We start from the raw sequence: 25,508 nt of genomic DNA on the forward strand, positions 1-25,508 counted from the left end.
AACACAACGACTAAGCCTGAACAGCCCATTCTGATGAGGCCCACACACATTCCTCTGGGGAGACCACTACACTGCGGAGGTTCAGTGCTTGGAGCTTCCTGGGACCTAACCCTAACCTTAAATGTGACACTCACATACCGCTCAAACTAAAACTCACCCCAACTCTAAACCTAACCCTACACATGACTCGCAACCGCGCATGGACCCTCATTCAGCCCTCAGGGTGATCACGGCACTGGTGTCGCTTTGGCCCTGGCAACATCCATGGAACGAACCTTAACCTTGGCAAAAGCTTTCTCCTAATGGGGACCCAATTCCTAAGTCTAAGGGCATGACGGACATGGGGCCGAGAAGCGGAGGAGGATTACGTGGCATGGAACCTGGAACATCACCATGTCATTTCCAAAGACCAGAAGGAGCTCCACAGGGGACTTCTTGAAGTCTAACCGAGGAGTGGCACTGGCACCCAAAACTCAGCCTAACTGGGACCCTCCTTAGACCCCTCTACTCAGCCTTGTGGGGTGACAATGGCCCTACTGGGGGTATAGTGCCAGGAGCCTCCTGTGACCAAGCCCTAATCTTAACAGTGACCCACAGTATACACGTGAACCTAAACCTCACCTCATCTTTAACACTCACCCTACACCTGACTCGCACCATGCATGTGCCCTCATATAATCGATTCAGAGAGATCACAGGACTGGTGTCACTTCAGCCCTGGAGATTTCCCTGGCCAAAACCCTAACTGTAGCTAAGGCTTTCTGCATATGGAGACCGAATTTCCCCAGTCTGACAAGAGCAGGCACAATTGGTTGAGAAGCGGTTCAGGATAATTGTGTGTGAAGCGTGGAACATCACCATGTCATTTCCAAAGCAGGGCTTCAGATGCACAGGAGGATTCCTGAGGCCTACTGAAGAGTGTGGATATAGGTGTGGGGCCGTGGAATGCAAAGACTAATGCTGACCGGTACCCTTCCTTCTGCACTCCAGTCAGCCCTCCGGGGAGACAACTGCACTGCTGTAGGTTCAGGGTCTAGAACCTCCTGGGAACTAATCTCAACCATAAACAGAAACGTAACCCTAACGCTACACCTAAACCTAACACGAACTCTCACACTAACTCTAAACCAGACCTACACCCGCCCATGTGCCCACATTTCAGCCCTCCATGGAATTCACGAGAATGGTATCGCTTTGGCCCTGGCGACGTCCCTGTACCAAACGCTAATCCTAGCTAAGGCTCTCTCACCATGGAGACCCAATTCCAAAGTCTGATAACAGCATGTACATGGGTTCCAGAATCAGTGCAGAAATACTCAACATAACATGGAACATCACCATGTCATATCCAAAACACGACTGCAGCTACAACAGAGGATTTATGAGTACTACATGAAGAGCATTCCATACACTTGTCTGGACTTTGTACACAAAGAAAAATCCATACTGGAAACCTCCCTTGTGTACTCCACTCAGCCCTTCGGGGAGACAACTTCGGGGAGACAGCTGGACGAGGGGATTCCTGAGCCCCACCAGAAGGGTGGCCCATACATTTGACTGGCCATGGAACACAAAGACTAATCCTGACCGGCACCCTCCCTTGTGTACTCCACTGAAACCTTCAGGGAGACAACTCCTCTGCTGTGGGTTCAGTACCTGGAGCCTCCTGGGACATAACCCTGACCCTAACCCTAACCCTAACCCTAAAGCTTACCCTACACCTGACCCTATCTATCACACTAACTCTAAAACAGACCCAGAGCCAAGAATGTGCCCTCACGTCACCCTCCATGGATTCACAACACTGGTGTCACTTTGGCCCTGGCAATGTCCCTGGACCGAACCCTAACCCTAGGTAAGGCTTTCTTCCCTGGGGACCCAATTCCAAAGTCTGACAACAGCATGCACACGGGTTCAAGAATCAGTGGAGAAATACTCACCATGGAACGTGTAACATCACAACATCATTTCCAAAGATCTATGGCAGCTGTACTAGAGGCCTTCTTAGGCCTAACCAAAGGGTGGCCCATATATTTGTCTAGCCTTGGAATCAAAAAACTAATCCTGACGGGCACCTTCCCTTGTGTACTCCACTCAGAACTTTGGGGAGACATTGCTCTGCTGTGGGGTGTCTAGAGACTCCTGGGACCTAACCCTAACCGTAAACATAACCTTAAACATAACCATCACCCTACACCTAACCCTATCTGTAACCCTAACCCTACACGTGACCCGCACCGTCGCATGGGCCCTCACTTCAGCCCTCGAGGGAGATCACGAGACTGGAGTCGCTTCAGCCCTGGCGATGTCCCTGGACCGAACCCTAACCCTAGCTAACACTAGCTAAGGCTCTCTCCCCATGGGGACCCAAAACCAAGTGTGACAACACCACGCACCTGGGGTCCAGAAGTGGTGCAGGATCACTCGGCATAGAACCTGGAACAACACCATGTCCTTTCAAAGACCCGGCTGCGGCATCCCGAGAGGATTCCAGAGGCCTCACTGACCAGTGGCCCAAAGAGCTGTGTGGTCTTGGAAGACCAAGACTAATCATGACTAACACCCTACCATGTGCCCTCATCTTATTCCTTCGGGAAGACAACTGCACTGCTGTGGGTTCAGCGCCTGGAGCATCCTGGGTCCTAACACTACCCTAAACCTAAGCCTAACAAGAACCCTCAACCGAAACCTAATCCTATCTCAAACACTAACCCTCCACTTGACCATCACCATCGCATGGGCTCTCACTTCATCCCTGGAGGGACATCACGAGACTGGAGTCGCTTCGGACCTGGCGACGTCCAGGGACAGAATGTTAACCCTAGCTAAGGCTCTCTCCCCATGTGGACCCAAAACCAAAGTCTGACAACACCACATGCCTGGGCTCCAGAAGCGGTGCAGGATCACTCGGGATAGAACCTGGAAGGTCCCCATGTTCTTTCGAAGGCCTGGCTGCAGCTGCCTGATAGGATTCCTGAGGCCTACTACACCAGTGACCCATAGAGTTGTCAGGCCTTGGAACCAAAAGACTAATCCTGACTAGCACCCTCCCTTGTACACTCAGCCCAGCGGGGAGACAACGGCACTGCTGTGCTTTCAGTGCCTGGAGCCTCCTGGGACCTAATTCTAACCCTAACCCTAAACGTAATCCTAACCAGAACCCTCAACCGAAACCTAATCCTATCTTGAACTCTAACCCTACACTTGACCCACATCGTCGCTGGGCCTCAATTCAGCCCGTGAGGGAGATCACGAACTTGGAGTCGCTTCGGTCCTGCCGACTACCCTGGACCTCACCCTAACCCTGGTTAAGGCACAAACCCTGTGGGGAACCAATTGCAAAGACTGACAACAGGAAACACACGGTTTCGAGATCAGTGTAGAAATACTCTACACAGAATGTAGAACATCACTACATCATTTCCAAAGCACGACTGCAGCTGCACAAGAGGATTCCTAAGGCCTATCTGAAGTGTCTCTCATACATTAGTCTGGAATTGGAACCCAAAGACTTATCCTGACTGACACCCTCCCTGGGGACACCACTCGGCCCCTCAGGTAGACAACAGCACTGTTGTGGAATCAGTGCTTGGAGCCTCCTGGGACCTAACCCTAACCGAAACCATAACCCAAACCATATCCCTCAACCTACACTTAACCCTATCTCTAACCCTAACCCTGTACTTCACCTGAAACTTCGCATGGGCCCTCAATCAGCCCTCTAGGAAGATCATGAAACTGGAGTCGCTTCAGCCCTGGTGACTTCCCAGGACCGAACCCTAACCCTAGCTAAGGCTATCTCCCCATGTGGAATAAATTTCAAGTCTGGAAACAGCATGCACATGAGATCGACAATCAGTGCAGAAATACTCGGCATGGAACATGGAAATTCACCATGTCATTTGCAAAGCGCGACTGCAGCTGCATGAGAGGATTCCTGAGGCCTACCTGTAGGGTGGCCAATACATTTTTCTGGCCTTGAAACCCAAAGCCTAATGCTGACCGGCGCCCTCCTTTGTGTAGTGCACTCAGCCCTTTAGGGAGACAACTGATCTACTGTGAGTTCAGTGCCTGGAGTCTCCTGTGACCTAACCCAAACCCTATCCATGACCCAAACCATAACCCTCACCCTACACCTAACCCTATCTAGCACAGTAACTCTACAGCGGACTCACAGCCACACATTTTCCCTCACTTCACCTTCCATGGAATTAACAACACTGGTGTCGCTTCAGCCCTGGCAACTTCCCTGGACCAAATCCTAAACCTAGCTAAGCCTCTCTTCCCATGGGGTCCCAACTCCAAAGTCTGACAATACCACACAGACGGGTTCGAGAATCAGTGCAGAAATACTCAGTATGGAGCGTGTAACATCACCATGTCGTTTTCAAAGCGTGACTGCATCTGCACGAGAGGATTCCTGAGGCCTACCTGAAGGATGGCCCATACATTCATCTGGCCTTGAAACCCAAAGACTAATCCTGACCAGCACCCTCCCTTGTGTCCCCCACTCAGCCCTTGGGGAGACAAAGGTTCTTCTGTGGGGTCAGTGCCTGGAGCCTCCTGGGACCTAACACTAACCCTACACATAACCCTAACCGTAACACTCACCCTACACTTAACCCATTCTCTAACACTAACCATACACTTGACGCGCACCCTCCCATGTGCCCTCATTTCAGCCCTTGAGGGAGATCACAAAACTGGAGTCGCTTGAGCCGGGTCTATTTCCCTGGACCGAATCCTAACCCTAGCTAAGACTCTCTCACCATGGGGATCCAATTCCAAAGTCTAACAACAGCCCGCTCAAGGGTTCAAGAATCGGTACAGAAATACTCGGCATGGAACGTGGAATATCAGTATGTCATTTTCTAAGGGTGACTGCAGCTGCAAGAGAGGTTTACCAAGGCTTACCTGAAGGGTGGCCCAGATATTTGTGTGGCCTAGAATCCAAAGGCTAATCATGACCGGCACCCTCCCTTGTGTCTTCCACTCAGCCCTTCGGGGAAACATCTGCACTGCCTTGGGGTCAGTGTCTGGAGGCTCCTGAGACCTAAACCTAACAGAAACCCTAACCAGAACCCTCAGGCGAACCCAAACCCTATATCGAACTCTAACCCTACACTTGAAGCACACAGTCACATGGGCCCTCACTTCAGCCCTCGAGGAAGGTCACGAAACTGGTCTCGTCAACACTGGCGATGTCCCTGGATCGAACCCTAACCCTAGCTAACGCTCTCTCCCCATGGGTACCCAATACCAAAGTCTGACAACCCCACGCGACTGGGGTCCTGAAGCGGTACAGGATCACCTGGCATAGAACCTGGAACATCACTATGTTGTTTCCAAGCCCCACTGTAGCTGCCCCTGAGAATTCCTGAGGCCTACCCGACCAGTGGCCCATACAGTTGGCTGGCCTTCAAACCCAAAAATTAATCCTGATGAGCATGATCCACTGTGCCCTCACTCAGCCCTTCCGGGAAACAACTGCACTGCTGTGGGGTCAGCGCTTGGATCCCCCTGGGAACTAACCCTAACCCTAACACTAGCCAGAACTCTCACCAAAACCCTAACCCTATCTCAATTCAAAGCCTATTCATGACATGCACCTTCGCATGGGCCCTCAATTCAACCCTCCAAGGAGATCACAAGACTGGATTCGCTTTGGCATTGGTGATGTCACTCAATCGAACCCTAAATTTAGCTAAGGTCTCTCCCATGGGGACCCAATACCAAAGTCTGAAAATACCACGTGTCTGGGCGCATGAAGCAGTACAGAATCACTCGGCAAAAATCTTGGAACATCACCATGTCCTTTCAAAGTCCTGGCTGCAGCTGCCCAAGAGGATACCTGAGGCCACCCTGAAGGGTGGCCTATACATTTGTCTGACCTTGGAACTCAAAGACTAATCCTGACCGGCATCCTCCCTTGTGTACTCCACTCAGCCCTTCGGGGGGACAGTTGCTCTGATGTAGGGTCAGTGCCTGGAGTCTCCTGGGACATACCCTAACCCTAACCGTAATCCTAACCCTAGCCCTCAACCTGCTCCTAACCCTATTTATCACACTAACTCTACAGCAGGCCCACAGCTGTGCATGTGCCGTCACCTCAGTCCTCCATGGAATTTATGATACTGGTGTCGCCTCAGCCCTGTCGTCCCTGGTCCGAACCCTAACCGTTGCTATGGCTCTCTCCCCATGGGACCCAATTCCAAAGTCTGACTACAACACGCACACGGGTTCGAAAAAAGGTGCAGAAACACTTGGCATGGAACCTGAAACATCACCATGTGATTTCCAAAGCGCGAGTGTGTCTACAAGAGAGTATTTCTGAGGCCTACCTGAATAATGTCCCATAGAGTAGTCTGGTCTTGGAACCCAAAGAATAATCCTGACTGGTACCCTCCCTTGTGTACTCCACTCAGCCCTTCGTGGAGACAAGTGCACTGTTGGGGTTTCAGTGCCTGGAGCATCCTGGGTCCTAAGTCTAACCCTAACCTTAACCCTAACCATAACCCTCAACCTACACCTAACCCTGTCTCATTAAAAAGGACAACATCAGAATCAGAGGGCTCCCAGAAGATGAAGAGAGAGACAAAGGGGTAGAAGTGTTAAGTCAGCAAGTCATAGCGGATATATATATATATTTTTTTTTACCGAGGAAAAGGCACAGACATTAAAGTCCAGGAAGCACAGAAGACTCTCATAAGATTCCATAAAAATCCACCAGTAAAAGGAATATCACGTTCAAATTCACAAAATACTCAGGCAAGGAAAGAATCATGAATGCAGCAAGGGAAAAAAGTCCTTAACCAACAAGGGAAGACAACACAGATCAGGTTTGCAGCAGACCTACCCACAGAGGCTTGGCAGGCCAGAAAGGAGTGGCAAGATATACTCAATGTGCTGAATCAGAAAACTATGCAGCCAAGAATTCCTTATCCAGCAAGTCTGTCGTTCAAAATAGAAGGACAGATTAAAAGTTTCCCAGACAATAAAACTTAAAGGAGTTTGTGACCACTAAGCAATTCCTCAAGGAATTTTCAGGGGGGCTCCCTGAGGGGAGAAAAGATAAAAAAAAAAGAATAAAAAAACACCAAAAGTACCAAAGACTGGATAGCACAAAAAAACACCACCACAAAATCCAACGCTACAAGACACATAACGGCCATAATCTCATATCTGTGAGTACTCACTCTAAACGTCAATGGCATAGATGCTCCAATCAAAATACACAAGGTAACAGGGTGGGGAAAAAAACAAGATCCATCTATATGCTGTTTACAAGAGACCCATATTAGACCTAAAGGCGCCTTCAGATTGAAAGGAAGGGGCTGCAGAACCATCTATCATGCTAATGATCGCCAAAGAAAGACGGAGTAGCCTTGCTCATATCAGACAATCTAGATTTCAAAATAAAGACTGTAACAAGAGATGAATAAGTGTGTTGTATCATAATTGAGGGGGTCTATCCACCAAGAAGACCTAACAATTGTAAACATTTATGCTCCCAATGTGAAAGCACACAAAGATATAAATCAATTAATCACAAATATAAGGAAGCTCATTGATAATAAAACCATAATACTATGGGACTTCAACACCCCATTATGACAACAGAAAGATCATTTAAACAGAAAATCAACAAACAAACAATGGATTTGAGTGTATATAAAAACACTATATTTGAGTGAATATACACATACATATATATACACACACACATACACACACACACACATATACATAGTGATATATATATCACTTATATATACAAGATATATATATATATAAAAGACTGAAATCTTGCCATTTGCAACTACGTGTTTAGAACTGTAGGGTATTATGTTAAGTGAAATTAGAGAAAGACAAAAATCATGACTTCACTCACATGAGGACTTTAAGAGACAAAACATGAACATAAGGGAAGGGAAACAAAAATAAAAACAGTCAGGGGGACAAAACAGAATGGACTCATAACTATGTAGGACAGACAGAGTGTTACTGGACAGGATGTGGGAGGGGGTTTGGCTAAATGGGTAAGGGGAATTAAGGAATATACTCATGAAATCATTGTTGCACTATATGCTAACTAATTTGGATGTAAATTTTAAAACATAAAAAAAATGAAAAAAAAGGAATGAATGGGTGAACCAAGAAGTTAAAGCGAAAACTAAAAAGTACATGGAAGCCAATGAAACGGATAACACCACACCCCTAAACCTCTGGGATTCAGCAAAAGTAGTAATAAGAGGAAGTTTATAGCAATCCAGGCCTTCCAAAAGAGGTAAGAGGGTCTCAGATACACAGCCCAACTTTATACCTTAAAGAGCTGGAAAAAGAACAACAAATAAAACCAAAACCAGCAGAAGACAAGAAATGATAAAGATTACAGCAAAAATCAATGCTATCGAAACTGAAAACAAAAACAAAAACACACACAGAAAAACAACAACAACAAATAACCCCCTCCACCCACACACAAAACAGTAGAACAGATCATTGAAACCAGAAGCTTGTTCTTTGAAATAATTAATAACATTGATAAACCACTAGCCAGTTGGATCAAAAAGAAAAAGGAAAGGACCCAAATAAATAAAATTACGAATGAAAGAGGAGAGGTCACAACCAACGCAGCAGAAATACAAATAATAAGAGAATATTACCAGCAAATATATGCCAATAAAATGGACAATCTGGAAGAAAGAGACAAATTCCTAGAAATATATAAACTAACAAAACTGAAACAGGAAGAAATAGAAAATTTGAACAGACCCATAACCAGTAAAGACATTGAATTACTAATCAAAAATTTCCCAAGAAAAAGAGCCTAGGGCCAGATGGCTTTCCAGGGGAATTCTACTAAACATTTAAGGAAGAGTTAACACCTATGCTCTTGAAGCTGTGCCAAAAAAAGAAATGGAAGTAAAACTTCCAAATATTTTCTCTGAACCCAGCTTTACCTTGATTCCAAAACCAGAAAAAGACCCACTAAAAAGGAGAAGTATACACAAATTTTCATGATGAACATGGATACAAAAATCTTACACAAGATATGAACCAACCAGATCTAACAATACATTTAAACGTTACTCACCACGACCAAGTGGGATTAATACCTGGAATACAAATTGGGTTCAATATCCACAAAACAATCAATGTGACTTATCACATCGATAAAAGAAAGGACAAGAACCACATGATCCTCTCAATAGATGCAGAGAAAGCATTTGACAAAATACAGCATCCTTTCTTGATAACATCCCTCAAGAACGTAGGGATAGAAGGATCATACCTCGAGATCATAAAAGGCATATATGAAAGGCCCGATGCTAATATTGTCCTCAAAGGGGCAACACTGAGAGCTTTCCTCCTAAGGTCAGGAACAAGACAAGGATGTCCACTCTCGCCACTGGTATTCAACATAATATGGGAATTCTTAGCCTCAGCAATCAAACAACACAAAGAAATAAAAGGCATCCAAATCGTCCAGGAGGAGCTCAACCTTTCATTCTTCATAGATGGCATGAAACTCTATGTGGAAAACCCACAATAGTCAACAAAAAAGTGCTAGAAATAATACAGGAATTCAGCAAAGTGGCAGGATACAAAATCAATGCACAGAAATCAGTTGCATTCCTATGCACCAACAATGAAGCAAGAGAAAGAGGGATCAGGGAATCGATCCCATTTAAAATTGCACCAAAACCCATAAAATACCTAGGAATAAATCTAACCAAATAGGTGAAAAATCTATACACTGAAAACTATAGAAAGCTTATGAAAGAAATTGCAGATGGCAAGCACACAGAAAAGACAAATATTGCATGCTCCTGGATAGGAAGAACAAATATTGTTAAAATGTCAATAGTACCCAGAACAATCTACATAGTCAACACAATACTTATCAAAATAATACCATCATTCTTCACGGAGCTACAACAAAGAATCCTACAATTTGTATGGAACCAGAAAAGACCCGGAATAGCCAAAGCTATCTTGAAAAAGAAAACCTAAGTAGGAAGCATCACAATCCTGGACTTCAAGCTGTATTACAAAGCAGTAATCACCAAGACAGTATGCTCTTGCCACAAGAACAGACACTCAGATGAGTGGAAGAGAATACGAACACAGAAATGGACCCAGAAACGTATGGCCAACTAATCTTTGACAAAAAGGATAGAATATCCAATGGAATAAATACAGTCTCCTCAGCAAGAGTGCTGGGAAAACTGGACAGCGACATACAGAAGAATGAGTCTGGACCACTTTCTCACACTCAAAATGGATGAAAGACACTCAAAATGGATGAAAGACCTAAATGTAACATAGGAAGCCATCAAAACCCTCGAGGAGAAAGCTGGCAGAAACCTCTTTGATGTTTGCTTCCACAACTTCTTAGTCAACAAGTCTCCAGAGGCAAGGGAAACAAAAGCAAAAATGAACGATTAAGACCTCATCAAAATAAAAAGCTTCTGCACAGTGAAGGAAACAATCAGCAAAACTAAAAGGCAACCAACAGAATGGGAGAAGATATTTGCAAACGACATATGAGATAAAGGATTAGTATACAAAATCTATAAAGAACATATCGAACTCAATACCCAAAAAACAAGTAATCCAGTGAAGAAATGAGCAAAGACATGAGCAAATATCTTCCAAGGATGACATCCAGATGGCCAAATGAAACATGAAAAAATGCTCAACATCACTCATCATCATGGAAGTACAAATCAAAAACACAATGAGATAACACCTCACCCCTGTGAGAATGGCTAACACTAACAACTCGGGCAACAACAGATGTTGGCGAGGAAGCAGAGAAAGAGGAACTCTTGCACTGCTGGCGGGAATGCAAACTGGCACAGTCACTCTGGAAACCAGTAGGTAGGTTCCTCACAAAATGAAAAAGAGGACTACTCTACAACCCAGCAGTTGCACTACTAGGTATTTATCCAAATGATACAGATGTGCTATTTTGAAGGGAAAAGTGAACCTCAAAGTTATAGAAGCACCATCAACAACAGCTAAAGTATGGAAAAAAACAAAATGTCCATCGATGGATGAATGGATAAAGAAGATGTGGTGTATACACACACACACACACACACACACACACACACACACACACACTAGAGTATTGCTTAGCAATCCAAAAGAATAAAATGTTGCCATTTAACCTGCATGGATGGAACTAGAGGGTATTATGCTAAGCGAATTTAGTCAGAGAAAGACAAATATTATAGGACCTCACTCGTATGAGGACTTTAAGATACAAAACAGATGAATATAAAGGACGGGAAGCAAAATAATATAAAAACATGGAGGGGGACAAAAATATAAAAAAAAACCTCTTAAGTGTGGAGAATAAACAGGGTTACTGGAGGGACTATTGGAGGGCTGATGTGCTAAATGGGTAAGGGACTTTAAGTAATCTACTACTGAGATCATTGTTCCACATTATGCTAACTTGGATGTAAATTAAAAAATAAATTAACTAAAAATTAAAAAAATTATCCCAGTAAATAAAAGACATCCCAACAGAATATTGTTGAAAAGGTGTCAGTCATGAGTCCCCACTAAGGTTTGTACCTAAGTGGCTTTCTTAATTTCCCTAGTGTCTCATAAATACGGACAGTGCGCTCTGACACAAATCTGCTCTTGCCCTGCCTCAAGGTGAGCAGAAAGAATATATTCACCTTTGACTTGGCTTGTTAAAAAGAAAAGAGAAAAGCAAATTCATTTAAGATAAAGCAACTTTTACTCATGATGCAAAATCTGCTTGACTACTTTGGACATAATGTATTGCATTTGTTTATGGCTGACTTTGCCTAAATTAGTGAATCTATTTAAATGACCAAATATTGCACATTTCACTTAGTTGCAAACACACACACACACACACACACACACACACACACACACACACACACAAATAGCATGAAACAAAAATGAATAGTATATAACATAAATGCAGTAAGGACATAAAAGATTAGTTTTCCTATAAAACATAAAATAACTGCTTTGGCAACAGTTTTCCATTTGATAACTTCACAAGCAAATTTATATTGACTTCCAATTTATTAACCATTTTTAGAAATACTATGTTTAATGATAACTCTAAATACAAATGGGATTATTTTTCAGAAAGAGGGAAACATTTTTTTTCTCCTTAGTATATTAATTAAGCTGAAAACTGAAAGGATATCAGTTTTGTAAAAGACAATCCCAACAGACAACATTGTTGGTATCTGAACCATCATGTCAGTAAAAGTACAGTCAGTGAGGCTGTATCCTTGACTGAAGATCATGCACCATTTGTGGAGGGAACGCCAGAAACTCTCCTCCAACATGATGATTGTCATTCAGGAGCTGTATTTTTTTTTTATTTGATGAAATGGCATGTTCAAACTATCTTTATCATGACTCCAGTCTCTGGCTTTTTAAGTCCAGGTCAGTTCTAAAATGGTCTTCATTCATTTTCCTCGGGTAACTTCTCTTAATCCTGAATACCCAAATAAAAGAGACCTCAAATTAATTTTTTGATCATTAAAGAAAATAGGTCTACCAAAACGACATATACCAAACCTTACTAGCTATGATAGTATTCTTATCTCTTCCAAGTTACTAAAAGATTACTGCTTGTATTCAGCTTAATGGTCAACCTGGCATTTAATGGGAGCCTAGGGAAACAACAGTAATGTATTTTTGGAATTTCAGGATATTTCTTTGTTTCAATCAGCAGTCACTATAAATATGTTATGGTCTACAGATTTATTCTAGACCTATTTTCTATGTTTAAGTTTATATTTGAGAGAGAGAGAAAGAGCATGATCCAGGGAGGGGCAGAGAGAGGGAACACAGAATCGCAATCAGGCTCCAGGCTCCCAGCTGCCAGCACAAAGCCCAACATGGAGTTCAAAGTCATGAGCAGTGAGATCATGACCTGTGCCAAAGTCAGATGATTAACCAACTGAGCCACACAGATGCCCGAAGACCTATTTTAAATTTGCAAATATCAGACTCCAAAAGTACTGACTATTATCTAAGCCTTTAGCTCATTCACAAGTTGCATTGATTTTGAACAAACGTAATTTTGATAAGATGCGCTAGTCTTCTATTTTTAGGAGCTACACAGACATAGAAGCAGAAAACCAACAGCTTCCTCATACACAACTTAAGAATCATCTCTACACCACTGATGCCAATTTAAAACAACCATTATATGGCCACTTGATCAACATTCATAAGGTCATGGCAATGGTTTGGAAATGCCAAATGAAACCAGAGCTCAACACGTGTAAGGAGTCACACCATGACCCTTAGGATTTCCATCTACATGTCCAAATGACAACTATTAACAGCTGCTTTCCTGTCAATTTAATGATGGTACAACTTACATGAATGCAAATATAACATACTTTTTAAAACAAAGCTCATTCTGAAATAGACAATCTATGCAGACAAATCCTAAGTTCTATTTCAAAAATCAGCTGCACCCAAAGAAAGAACGATACTCTCTTAACTATAAATAACTGACTTTCAAAATCTACGACGGGTTTTCACCAATACAGCTCAGTCATGTTACCAAGAACACATGGTAAACTCTCACAACAAAGGCAATGACCTTTTCCTCTATATTGTAGGAAAAAATAACAGCTATTATCTTGACATTATGAATTCATCCTATAATTCAGACCTGTTAAAAAGGAAACAAACTCTCTCAGTATTCTTACTGGCTAAATTTTGCAAAGGGAAGAATACGTTTATATAATCATTAAGGATAACAGAAATTCCAGCAGTAAAAAATAAAAGGATGTGATATTGAAATTCAACCTGTGGGTATAATTACTCAGATACTAAACTTAATCCCATTTCCTGAATTGTTACACCAGCTTTACACGTACCATTGCTTATATTATACCATGCTGAAATATGGCTTTTCCCCATTCATCTTGGGGACATATGGTAGATGAAAGAAAGTGGGCTTTGGAGCCCATGAGAACAAAGTTATCCAAAGGACAGCACTTACTAGTATTGTGATCTCAGAAACATGACCTACTCTCTTTTGAGCTTCAGATTGTTGATTTTCAAAATGAAAATCATACTTACCTCACCTGGAGGTTATGATGTCCGTGCTAAAGATGTAATTCCAGTGCCAGCCAGGAACTTGGAGCATAGAGGTAGAGGGAAGATGCAAGCCTATACAAATAAATAAACAGAGTTATAACTTGGGCTAAGGGCAAACTGGGATTAGCACTGTGTGAGCAAATAACGGGCACAAGGGCATAAAGAAAAAAAAAACCCATGTAGGTAGTGACTACCTACTACCTACAACAGACATAAACCTGTTATGGAATGGATTTTCCCCCAAAATCCATACATTGAAGTCCTAACTACCCATGGGACTGTACTTGGATACCAGATCTTGAAAGGTAAAGTGGAGGTCGAATGAGCTCATTTGCGGGGAGGGACTCTAGTCTGATAACCGGTGTCCTATAGGAAGAGAGTGGGCAACTACACACACAGAAGGAAGACCACGTGAAGACAGTGGGAAGGAGGCCATCCACCAGTCATGGAGAGAGGACACCCACCCTGGCCACACCTTGATCTGAAGTGTGAGAAAATAAATAAATCAATTTCTGTTGCTTAAGCCACCCAGTCTGTGGTACATTGTGATGGCAGACACAGCAAAACAATACGAAATCCTAATATTTACTTGCTCAGCAAATGGTTTGTGAGCCTTTGAAGGAGTGGGGCACTGTTCGAGGGCCCTAAGGAACCAGCCCTAAACAAAGCTAGTTTGGTCTTTGGAGCCCATGGAGCCGACAATCTGGCAGGGACTGCAGTAGGCAACATCCAGCAAGCAAGAAAGAAAACAGATGGTGCCAAGGGCCAGGAAGAAAAAGAATGCAGGGAAGGGATATGGGGTGTTCAGGTCGGAGAAGGAACAGTTTTCAGTTTTACATAGAGAGCTAGCAGAGAATCCACTGAGCAGGTGATGTCAGAGCAAGGTTATGACGGAATTGAGGGAGTATGTCTTGTTGGCACGTGGAAGTATATCTCCGACAGAGAGAGGCAAACTGATTGCAAAGACCTGAAGCAGGAGTATGTGCTTGACAAGCTCAGGGAACAGGGAGGGGCCAGTGTGGCAGCAGCCCAGTAAACAACGGGAGGGGAATAGGAGAGGCCTATAGGGAGGTAGCAGAGTCTGGGGAGGGTAGCACCTGTGTGGTGCACAGCTGGAGTCAGGTGTCTGGAGACATGAACAGCTGTGGGCAGCGCATAAAGACTTAGAGGCCCCAGATGCTGGCATATAGAAGCCTGAGGCTGGCTGAGATCACCCCAAAGTAAGGGCGGGTGGAAAGCAGATGGGGGGCAGGAAGAAGACGAGGACCTACCAACACAGACACTGGTGAGCAGCGGCCCAGACGGTGGGAGGAGGAAGGAAGTAATTTTTAAAGAAAGGGGGTAATCAATTGAGACTGTAAAATGGTGCCACGTAATCCACATACTGAAGTTTGAGACTTCACTGTGACCTTCAGCGATGTGTGTCATCCATTAAAGAGATGAGAACTAGGGACAAGTGGGAGAGGAAGCCCATTCAGACTCAGCTGACAGAGAAACAAGGGAAGTTCTGCAGATACTGGCACGTGCGCTGCTAGGCGTAGGAAGACAAAGCAGGTGGTGCTGGATGGGAAGTGATTGCTCCCCGTGGGCCGGGAGAAACAGCTGCAGGTGCACAGGAAACAATAATGCTAGTATGTGCAACACGAAATATTTGTACTTGTGTAAGCTGTATCAGAGCGGATAACCATGGATAGTTAACCATGAGATAAAAATAACCTAAATGTAAAGTCAATATCAAACTAATTGTTGACCCAACATGGATAGGCAATCAAGGAAAGATGAAACGAAGTAAAAGGAACTCAGTGAACACAAACCCCACCTGCTTACCAGTAAAATCACCTCTAGCATTTCTAGTTTTAGAGGCCCCGCCTGCCTAGGGACATTCATGAAATGGCCATGGTATCCTGACCGTGGAAAAGTAGCATAATCACTTGTTTCCTAAATAGTGACTCATTTGAATGGCCACACGAGGGTTTTACTCTCTTCGTAAAACCGTAAAACCAGTCAGTGAAATGGACCTTCCCGTGAAGAGGCGGGAATAGGGCAAGAAGACAAGTAGACCGATGGAGCTGCTTTAAAATGTTTTCAGCTTCACTGTTTTTTTTGAGAGAGAGAGAGAGACAGACAGACAGACAGACAGACAGAACACACGTGGGGAAGGGACAGACAGAGAGTGAGAGACAGGATTTGAAGCAGGCTCCATGTTCAGAGTCATCAGCACAGAGATGAAGCGAGGGTTCGAAACCACAAACCGTGAGACTATGACCTGAAGTGGGACACTTAATCCACTGAACGGCCGAGGCAGTGCAAAATATGTCTGGCCTAAAAGGAACATCAAGGCTACATCACCGATGAAGGGGTGCAGAAGGGGCACATGCATGATCCCCTCCCATGCCAAGGTGTGGGAAAGAACATGAGTGACACCCCTCCATCGCAGAGACAGTGGCGCAATGGTGACCCCCTACCTTGATGTGGGAGAGCGCATGTGTTAACCCCCTCCTGCCCAAAGGGGGGGGAAGCTAATGCTTGAAAACCTTTCATACCCAGGGTGGAGGAAGTACTACCTAAGCCTTACCCTACCCCTTATGTCAGTGTCAACCCTAACAATTAATTACCTTAAGAGATGTGTGTTTCTTCAGCTGTGAAAGTGAAAGAACCATTCATGAAATATCACATTTAATAGTGACACCACTACTCTCCCTAAAAGGTGGCACTGTGCATGGGTGACCATCTCACACACCAACCAGGGGCAAGGCAGAATCCTGAACCACTTCTGGCATCAAGTGGGGTGGGGCACATGTTTGAACACCCTCCAATGCTGAGGGGGGTTATGTGCATGTGTGAACACCCTTCCCACCGAGGTGAGTGGGGCCAAGCATGAACACTGTCCCTTGCTGAGGGAAGGTTGTGTGCCTGTACAAATGGTCTGCCTCACAGAGCGGGGGTTGTGGGCATGCCTGAACCCCCTTTGGCAAGGGGGGGGGCTTTGCACATGTGTGAACACCATCCTGGCAAGGGGAGCGGGGAGAATATGTTAATGCCCTCCCTGGTCGCATTTCTTCAGCTGTGTTTCTTCAGCTCTGAAAGTGAAAAGAACCATTCATGAAACATCACATTCAATAGTGACATCAGTACTTCCTCCCTGAGGGGTGGCGCTGTGCATGGGTGACCGACTCACATGCTGACAGGGGGCCAGGCGGAAGCCTGAACCACCTCCTGTGCTAAGTGGGGCAGGCCGCATGCACCAACGACCTCCCTGGCTGAGGTGGTGGTTCTGTGCATGCCTGAACACCCTTCCTTGCCCAGGGGAAGGGGGCGCATGTGAAAATGCCTTCCCTCATTGAGGGGAGCTGTGTGCATGCGTGAACATACACCAGTAGGGGGGGCAGTGCGCATGCCTGTACAGCCTCCTGCGGTAGTGGGTAAGGAGCATGCATGCATGCCCTCCCTCACTGATGGGGATTGTGCTCATGTGGAAACACCCTACCTCTTGGAGCAGGAGTTTTGTGCATGTGTGAACACTCTTACGCCAGTAGGGAGAGCTGTGCACATGTGTGAACAGCACCCAGTGGTATGGGGTGGGGCCAACGTGAGAATGGCATCCCTCCCCCAGCCGGGGTTGTTCAGAAGTATGAACACACTTCCGCCACAACGGGGGCTGTGCACATCTATGAACACCCTCCAGCGCTGAGGGGGTAAGGTACATAGGTCAACACCCTCCCGTGCCAAAATGGGTATGGGGCACATGCTTGAACCATTCCCTTGTTGAGGGATGCATGGCGCATATGTGAATGCCCTCCTTCATGGAGGGGTTGTTGTGCGCATGCATGAATACCGTCCCTCACTGGTGGCTGTGCGCATGCATGAACACCCTCCCGGACAGAGGGGGGCGGGGCAGATGTGTGAATATTCCCCCATGCTGACATGTCATGTCACATAGGTCAACACCTTCCCAAGCCAAAGTGGGGGGATGGTGCACATGGGTGAACGCCCTTCCACCAGGAGGGGGGGCCTTACACACACGAGAACAAACTCACGCACTAATGGGGCAGGGTGCATGCACAAACACGTTCCATCGCCAAGGAGGGTTGTGCGTGAGAACACCCTTCTACACGGATGGAGGGCTGTGCCCATCTGTGCCAGGGGGGGCAGGGAGTATTAGTGAAACACCTCTCGTGCAGAGAGGGGAAGCAAGCATGACCTAACCCTTACCCTAAAGCCTAAATGTATAGCTAACCCTAACCCTTACCTTAAGTGATGCATGCTGCTTCAGCTGTGAGAGTGAAAAGAATCATTGATGAAAGGTCACATTTAATAGTGGCAACAGTACTCCCTTGCCAAGGGGTGGCACTGTTCATGGGTGACACCATCCATCACCGAGGGGATGAGGAGCATGTGTGTACCACCTCCCATGCCGAAGGAGACAGGGCACATGTGTCAACACCCTCCCTCACCTTGGGACGGGTGGTGCAAATGTGAGAATGCGTGAATGCACTTCCAAGCTGAAGAGGATGGGGCACATGTGTGAACACCCTCCCACGCTGAAGGGGGAGGACACATGCATGAATATTCTCCCACACTGAGGGGCGGTGCTATTGTGTAAATACACTCTAGAGAGGAGGGGGTGGGTGTGGAAGCATGACCTAACCCTTACCATAACCGTTAATGGTAATGCTAACCCAGACCCTTACCTTAAGAGTTGTCTGCTACTTCAGCTGTGAAATTGAAAAGAACCATTCATGAAACGTCACATTTAATAATGGCATCACTATTCCCTCATTGAAGGGTGGCGCTCTGCATGGGTGACCTCCTCCCACACCAAGGTGAGGCTGTGCACATGCATAAAAGCCCTCCCTGCTGAGGTGAGCAAGACACATGCATGAACCTCTCCCATGCAGAGGTGGGGTGTGCCCATGAGTGAACACCCTCCCGACCCGACAGGTGGTCATGCACATATGTGAACAATCTTTCCCGAAGGGGGGATCTACGCATGTGTGAAAGCCCTCCCCAGCGGAAGTGGAGTGGAGCACGTGCTTCAATATTTTACCACTCTCAGGGGTTGGGGTGAAAGGGTGAACACTCTCCCTTGCTCAGGATAGTAGGGTGATGCGTGAAGTCTTCCGGTGCTGAGGGGGGAGAGCAAGCATGACCTAGCCCTATTCTTAACCCCTAACTGTAATGATAACCCTACCCCTGACCTTAAGAGATGCATGCTTCTTCAGCTGTGAAAGAGAAAACAGCCGTCCATGAAACGTCAGATTTAATAGTGGCATCACTACTCCCTTGCTGACTAGTGGTGCTGGGCACAGGTGACCCCCTCCAGCGCCTGAGGGGGGAGGGCACATGCGTGAACGCCCTCCCACGCTGGGGAGCGGGTTCATGCACATACCTGAACACCTTCCCAAGCCACGGGGGCACTGTGCTCATGCGTGAACACCTCCTGAGCCAAGGAGGGCATGGTGCATGGACAAATGCCCTCCCTCACCAAGCGTTGTGGTGTCCATGCATGAACACCCTCGCACACGAGATGGGTGCAGGCGCATACATCAACATCCCCCCGCTGAAGGGGACTGGTTCCTATTGGTGAACACACTCCTGAGATGAGGGGGTCGTGGCTCATGTGTGAACGCCCTCCCACTCCAAGGGAGGGTGCAGGCATGGCCTATCCCTTACCCGAACCATGAACAGCAATCCTAACCATAACCCTTATGTTAAGAAATGCCTGCTTCTTCAGCTGTGAAAGTGAAAAGAGCCATTCATAAAACAACACATTAAGTAGTGGCATCACTACTCCCTTGTGGAGGGGAGGCAGGCTGCATGCCTGAACACCCTTCCACAAGGAGGGTGGCAGGGGTCAGGTGTGACCTTCCTCTCTTGCCAAAACGGGGGGTGCAAGCATGACCTAACCCTTACCCTAATCCTCAGGGTAATCCAAACCCTAACCCTCATCATAAGAGATGCTGCTTCTTCAGCCATCAAAATGAAAAGACTCATTCATGAAACATCAGATTTAATAGTGGCAACACTACTCTCTTGGTGTCTCTTTCAATCGGTGAAATGGACCTTCCCGTCAAGAGGCAAGAACAGGACAAGACCCTATGGAGCTTTAATTCACTGGCCTACAGAGACAACATCAATACAGTCAATAGGGACAACACATCTCCCCATGGGCCAACAATTTAGGTTGGGGTGACCTCAGAGAATATCCCCTCTGAGGGATTTAGTTGTACACTTACCAGTCAAAAGTACAACCTCACTTATTGATCCAAAATACATAACCAACACCTTAGGTTTGATACATGTACCCTGCTAGAGTTTCCTTTTGGGGGTGGGTGATTGTTGTCTCCACATTCGGTGCAGAGTTATGAAACAGTGGTGGTGGGTGTTTTCTCCTCTTCCATAAAGAGTTCCAAGGCGACCATTTGTGGGAGCGAAGCAGTAGTTGGTCTGCTCCTGAATCCCTGTGTGCTTCGGGTTCCCTGTTGAGCATCATAGCGGTGGCCTAGTGGAAACATGAGAGAAGATGTCAGAAGACACTCAGGTAACCAAAGATGCGAATGAAGAACCTCCTGAAATACCATCAGAAGACTATGGGACACTGCTACCATCCACAGTTACAGTCCAGTTTCCGAGAGCATGTGGGATGCTCTAGAGGAACGCAGTGTTACAGTGGATGAGAGGTGTCTGGCTGGTAGAAGAAATGCTGAGCATCCCCGATGCTGGCTGGGGAAATGTCGTATATGTTGTCAGCTATGCCAAAGATAACAAAAGAACAATGAATGAGACAGACGCCTTCTTCTTCAGCAATGAAAGTGAAAAGAGCCATCCAGGAAACATCGGATTGAAAATGATTTTAGGTACATTAATTTTTGAAAGACACAAAGAACACAAGTGGGGCATGGGCAGAGAGAGAGAGAGAGAGAGAGAGAGAGAGAGAGAGAGACAGATAGTATCTGAAGCAGGCCCCAGATTCAGAGCCATCAGCACAGAAGCTACCCAGGGCTCAAAACCAGAAACCCAGAGACCATGAACCAAGACGGAGTGGGAAGCTTAACCCAAAGACATCCAGGTGCCAAGGAAAACATCTGAATTAAAAGGACTATCACTGCTACATCGCGGATAAAGAGAAGCAGATGGGACACATTCATGAAGGCATCCCACACCAAGGGGGATTGAACCATGCGCTAAACCTTAACTCACACCTAATATTAATCCTAAACATAAACCTTACCTTAAGAAACGCCTACTTTTTCAGTTGTGAAATTGGAAAAAGATATTCATGATTTAATACTGGCATCAGTATCAGATTTAATACTGGCATCAGTAATCCCAATCTAAGGAGGGGTGAGGCTCATGGGTGACACCATCGCATGCAGAGGGGGTGGAGGGTCGCATGTGTGAGCACACCCCATGCACCAAAAAGGATTGGGTGGTATGTGAAATCCTACCATACCGAGAGAGTGTGGGGTGATGGTGTGAAAAACTCCAGAGCAAAGCTGGAATGGGCGAGGCAAGAACAACCTGCAGTGCAGAGAGACTGGGGCCATAGCAAGAACACAATCCCTCAAACATGGAGGGCGGTATCCACGCATGAACACCTTCCCGCTCAAAGTGGGGGTGCAAGCATGACCTACTCCTTGCCCAACTCCTAACCCTATCACTAAACAAAATCCCACCACCTAAACCTAACACCTAACACTAACCATAACCCTAATGCTAAATACTGCCCCCATCCTTCCCCTAACCCTAGCCCTACCTCTAACTAACCGCAAATGTAAACATAACCCGAACTCACCCTAACCTTACCCTAACGCTCTAACACTAAGCCTCTAATTCTAACCCTAAAACCCTCGTCCTAACCCTCTAACTCTACCCGCTAAGTCTAAAACTATAAACCTAAGGCCTCTCTCCCCATGGGGATCCATATCGAAAGACTGATAACAGCACACACACCAAGACCAGAAACGGTTCATGAACACTCAGCATAGAATGTGGAAATCACCATGTATTTCCAAAGCGTGGCTGCAGCTGCACAAGAGGATTCCTGAGGCCTAACTGATGGGTGGCCCATACAGTAGTCTGGCCTTGGAAGCAAAAGACTAATTCTGACCAGCACCCTCCTTTGTGTACTCCCTTCTGCCCTTCGGGGAGACAAATGCTCTGCTGTGCTTTCAGTGCCTGGAACCTCCTGGAACCTAACCCTAATGCTAACCAGAACCGTATGCTAACCCTCAACCTAAACCTAACCCTATCACTCACACTAGACACATGTATCTACACCAGACCAGATACAGTTGTCTGTCCTTAGAACCCAAAGATTAATCCTGACCCGCAGCCTCGGTTGTGCACACCACTCAGTCATTCGTGGGGGCAACTGCACTGCTGTGGGTTCAGTGCATGGAGCCTTGGGAACAAAGAAAACCCTAACCGTACCCCTAACCATAACCCTCAACCTAATCGTAACCCTATTTCTAACCCTAACCCTACACTTGAGCCACAGCCTCGCATGGGATCTCAGGTCAGCCCTTGAGGGATACCACTAGACTGGAGTTGCTTCGGCCCTGGTGGCTTCCCTGCACTGAACCCTAACCCTGGCTAAGGCTCCTTCCCCATGGGGACCCAATTCACAGTCTGACATCAGCACGCACATGGAATCGAGAAGTGGTACAGGAATACTTGGAGTGGAATGTGGAACATCATCATGTCATTTCAAAAGCCCGGCTGCCACTGCACTCGAGGATTCAACAGGCCTACCTGAAGAGTGCCCGATACAGTTGTCTGGCCTTGGAAACTGAAAACTATTCCTGACTGGCAGCCTCCGTTGTGCATTCCGCTCAACCCTTCCGGGAGACGACTGCACTGCTGTGGGTTCAGCGCCTGGAGACTACTGGGACCTAACTCTAAACCTAACCGTAAACCTAACAATAACCCTCAACCTAAATCTAACAGTTTCTATCACACTAGACTCACCTATCTACACCAGACCTTATAGAGTTGTTCATCCTTGGAACCCAAACACTAATTCTGACAAGCAGCCTCCATTGTGCACTGACTCAGCCCTTCGGGGAGATAACTGCACTGCTCTGGGTACAGCGCCTGGATCATTCTTTGACCTACCCTAACCATAACCATAACCCTGAGCATAACCCTCAATCTCACCTGACCATATATCTCACAATACCTCTACACCAGACCCACACCAGCGCATGTGCCCTCACTTCAGCCCTCCAAGGAGATCACGAGACTGGAGTCCTTTGGCCCTGGCCACATCCCTGCACTGAACCCTAACCCTAGCTAAAACTCACTCCCTAGGGGTACCCAATTACATTGTCTGACAACAGAATGCACATGGGGTCAAGAAGCAGTGCAGGATCACTCAGCTTGGAACGTGGAATATCACCATGTCATTTCCAAAGCCCGGCTGCTGCTGCATAAGAGGATTCCTGAGGTCTTCCCCAAAGAGTGTCCAATACACTTGTCTAGCCTTGGAACCCAAAGACTAATCCTGACCGGCAGCTTCCGTTGTGCCCGAGAGCATTCCTGAGGCTTACCCGAAGAGTGCCAGAAACAGTTGTCTGGCCTGGCAACCGAAAGACTAATCCTGACGCGCAGCATCCATTGTGTACTCCAGTCAGCACTTCAGGGAGACCACTGAACTGCTGTGGGTTCAGCATCTGGAGCCTCGTGGGACTTATCCCCAACGCTAACCAGAATCCTGACCCTAGCACTCAACCTAAACCTAAACCTATCTTTCACACTAACTCTATACCAGACCCATACCCTCACAAGGTTTCTCACTTCAGCCCTCATGAAATTCATGAGACTGGAGTCACTCTGCCCTGATGATGTCCCTGCACTGAACCCTAACCCTAGCTAAGTCTCCCTCCTCCTGGCAACCCAATTCCAATGACTGACAACAGCACACTCATGGTGTAAATCACTCGGCTTGGAACCTGGAACATCACCATGCCATTTCCAAAGCTCAGAGGGAGCTGCACAAGGGCGCTGCTGAGGCCCAACTAAGGAGTGTCCTACACCCAAGGAGGGCCTTCACACCCTAAGACTAAGAAGGAATGGCACCATCCTTTGCGCCCTCCACTCAACCCTCTAGGAGACCACTGCACTATTAGGTTTCTGCACTTAAGCGCCACCTGGAACCTACCCCTAACCCTCACCATGACCCTAGCCATATTCCTCAACCTAAACCTCACCCCAATTCTAACACTAACCCTACACCTGACCTGCTACTGCGCATGGCCCTCATTCATACTCAGTGGAGATAAATGGACTGTTGTTGCTTCAGCCTTGCTTATGTCCCTGGATCTAACTGTAATCCTACCTATTTCTCTATCCCGATGGGGATCCAATTCCTAATGCAGAGAATATCACGCACCTGTGGCCCAGAAGCAGTGCAGGATTACTCCACATGGAGCATGGACCACCACCATGTCATGTCCAAATACCAGAGGGAGGTGCCAAAGTGCTTGCTGAGGCCCAAAAGTGGCACACACGCAAGGCTGGCACTGGTAACCAAAGACTAAACCTGACCAGAACCCTCCCATGTGCCCTCCACTGAGCCCTCCCAGGAGACCACTGCACTGCATGGAGTTCATCACCTGGGGACTCCTTGGAGCTATCTCTCACCCTAATCATGACCCACTCCATACTCCTCAATCGGAACCTCACCCTAAGCCTAACGCTAACCCTACACGTGACCTGCATCCGTGCATGAGCCCTCACTCAGCCCTCCATGGAGGTAAAGGGATTGTTGTTTCTTCAGTCTTGCTTACGTCCCGTCCCTGGATCAAACGCTTGCCCTAGCTATGGCTCATTCCCAATGGGGACCCAATTCCTAACTCGGAGAAAACCACGTACATGGGGCCCAGATGCGGTGCAGGCTTACTTGGCATGGAACGGGGAACATAATCATACCATTTCCAATGCCCAGAGGGACCTGCACAAGGGGGTTGCTGAGGACCAACCGAAGAGTGGCCCACACAAGAAGCTGGCCTTGGCACCCAAAGAATAAGCATGACAGGCACCCTCCCATGTGCCCTCCTCTGGGTCCCCCAGGGAAACAACTGCACTGCCTTGGATTCAGCACCTTGGGCCTCCTGGAACCTAGCCCTAACCCAAACCATGACCCTCCCCATACTACTCAACCTATACATCACCCCAACGCTAATGCTAACCCTACACCTGACCCTCACCTGTGCATTGGCCCTCATACAGGCTCTCATGGAGATAATGGGACCGGTGTCTCTTCAGCCCGGCTTATGTCCCTGGACAGAACCTCACCCTATCCGTGGTTCTCTCCCAATGGATATCCAGGTCCTAATTCTGAAACACCATGCATATAGGTCAAACCCCTGCAGTAT

At 46.6% G+C, this 25,508-nt stretch overlaps 1 long non-coding RNA gene across 1 annotated transcript in view; it reads right to left on the minus strand.

The window, feature by feature from the left end:
• LOC128774139 (uncharacterized) overlaps positions 1 to 17,100 on the minus strand; it is a 163,804-nt gene extending 146,704 nt beyond the window's left edge. The window contains exons 1-2 of the long non-coding RNA XR_008418555.1: positions 16,746 to 17,100; positions 14,113 to 14,202 (exon numbers count right to left, since the gene is read on the minus strand). This is a non-coding gene — a long non-coding RNA (uncharacterized LOC128774139). The remainder of the gene's footprint in view (positions 1 to 14,112; positions 14,203 to 16,745) is intronic.
• Positions 17,101 to 25,508: the final 8,408 nt, after the last annotated feature.

Source organism: Panthera pardus, unplaced genomic scaffold (assembly GCF_024362965.1).
Source record: "Panthera pardus isolate Hobbes unplaced genomic scaffold, ASM2436296v1 HiC_scaffold_297, whole genome shotgun sequence".
NCBI classification, from domain to species: domain Eukaryota; kingdom Metazoa; phylum Chordata; class Mammalia; order Carnivora; family Felidae; genus Panthera; species Panthera pardus.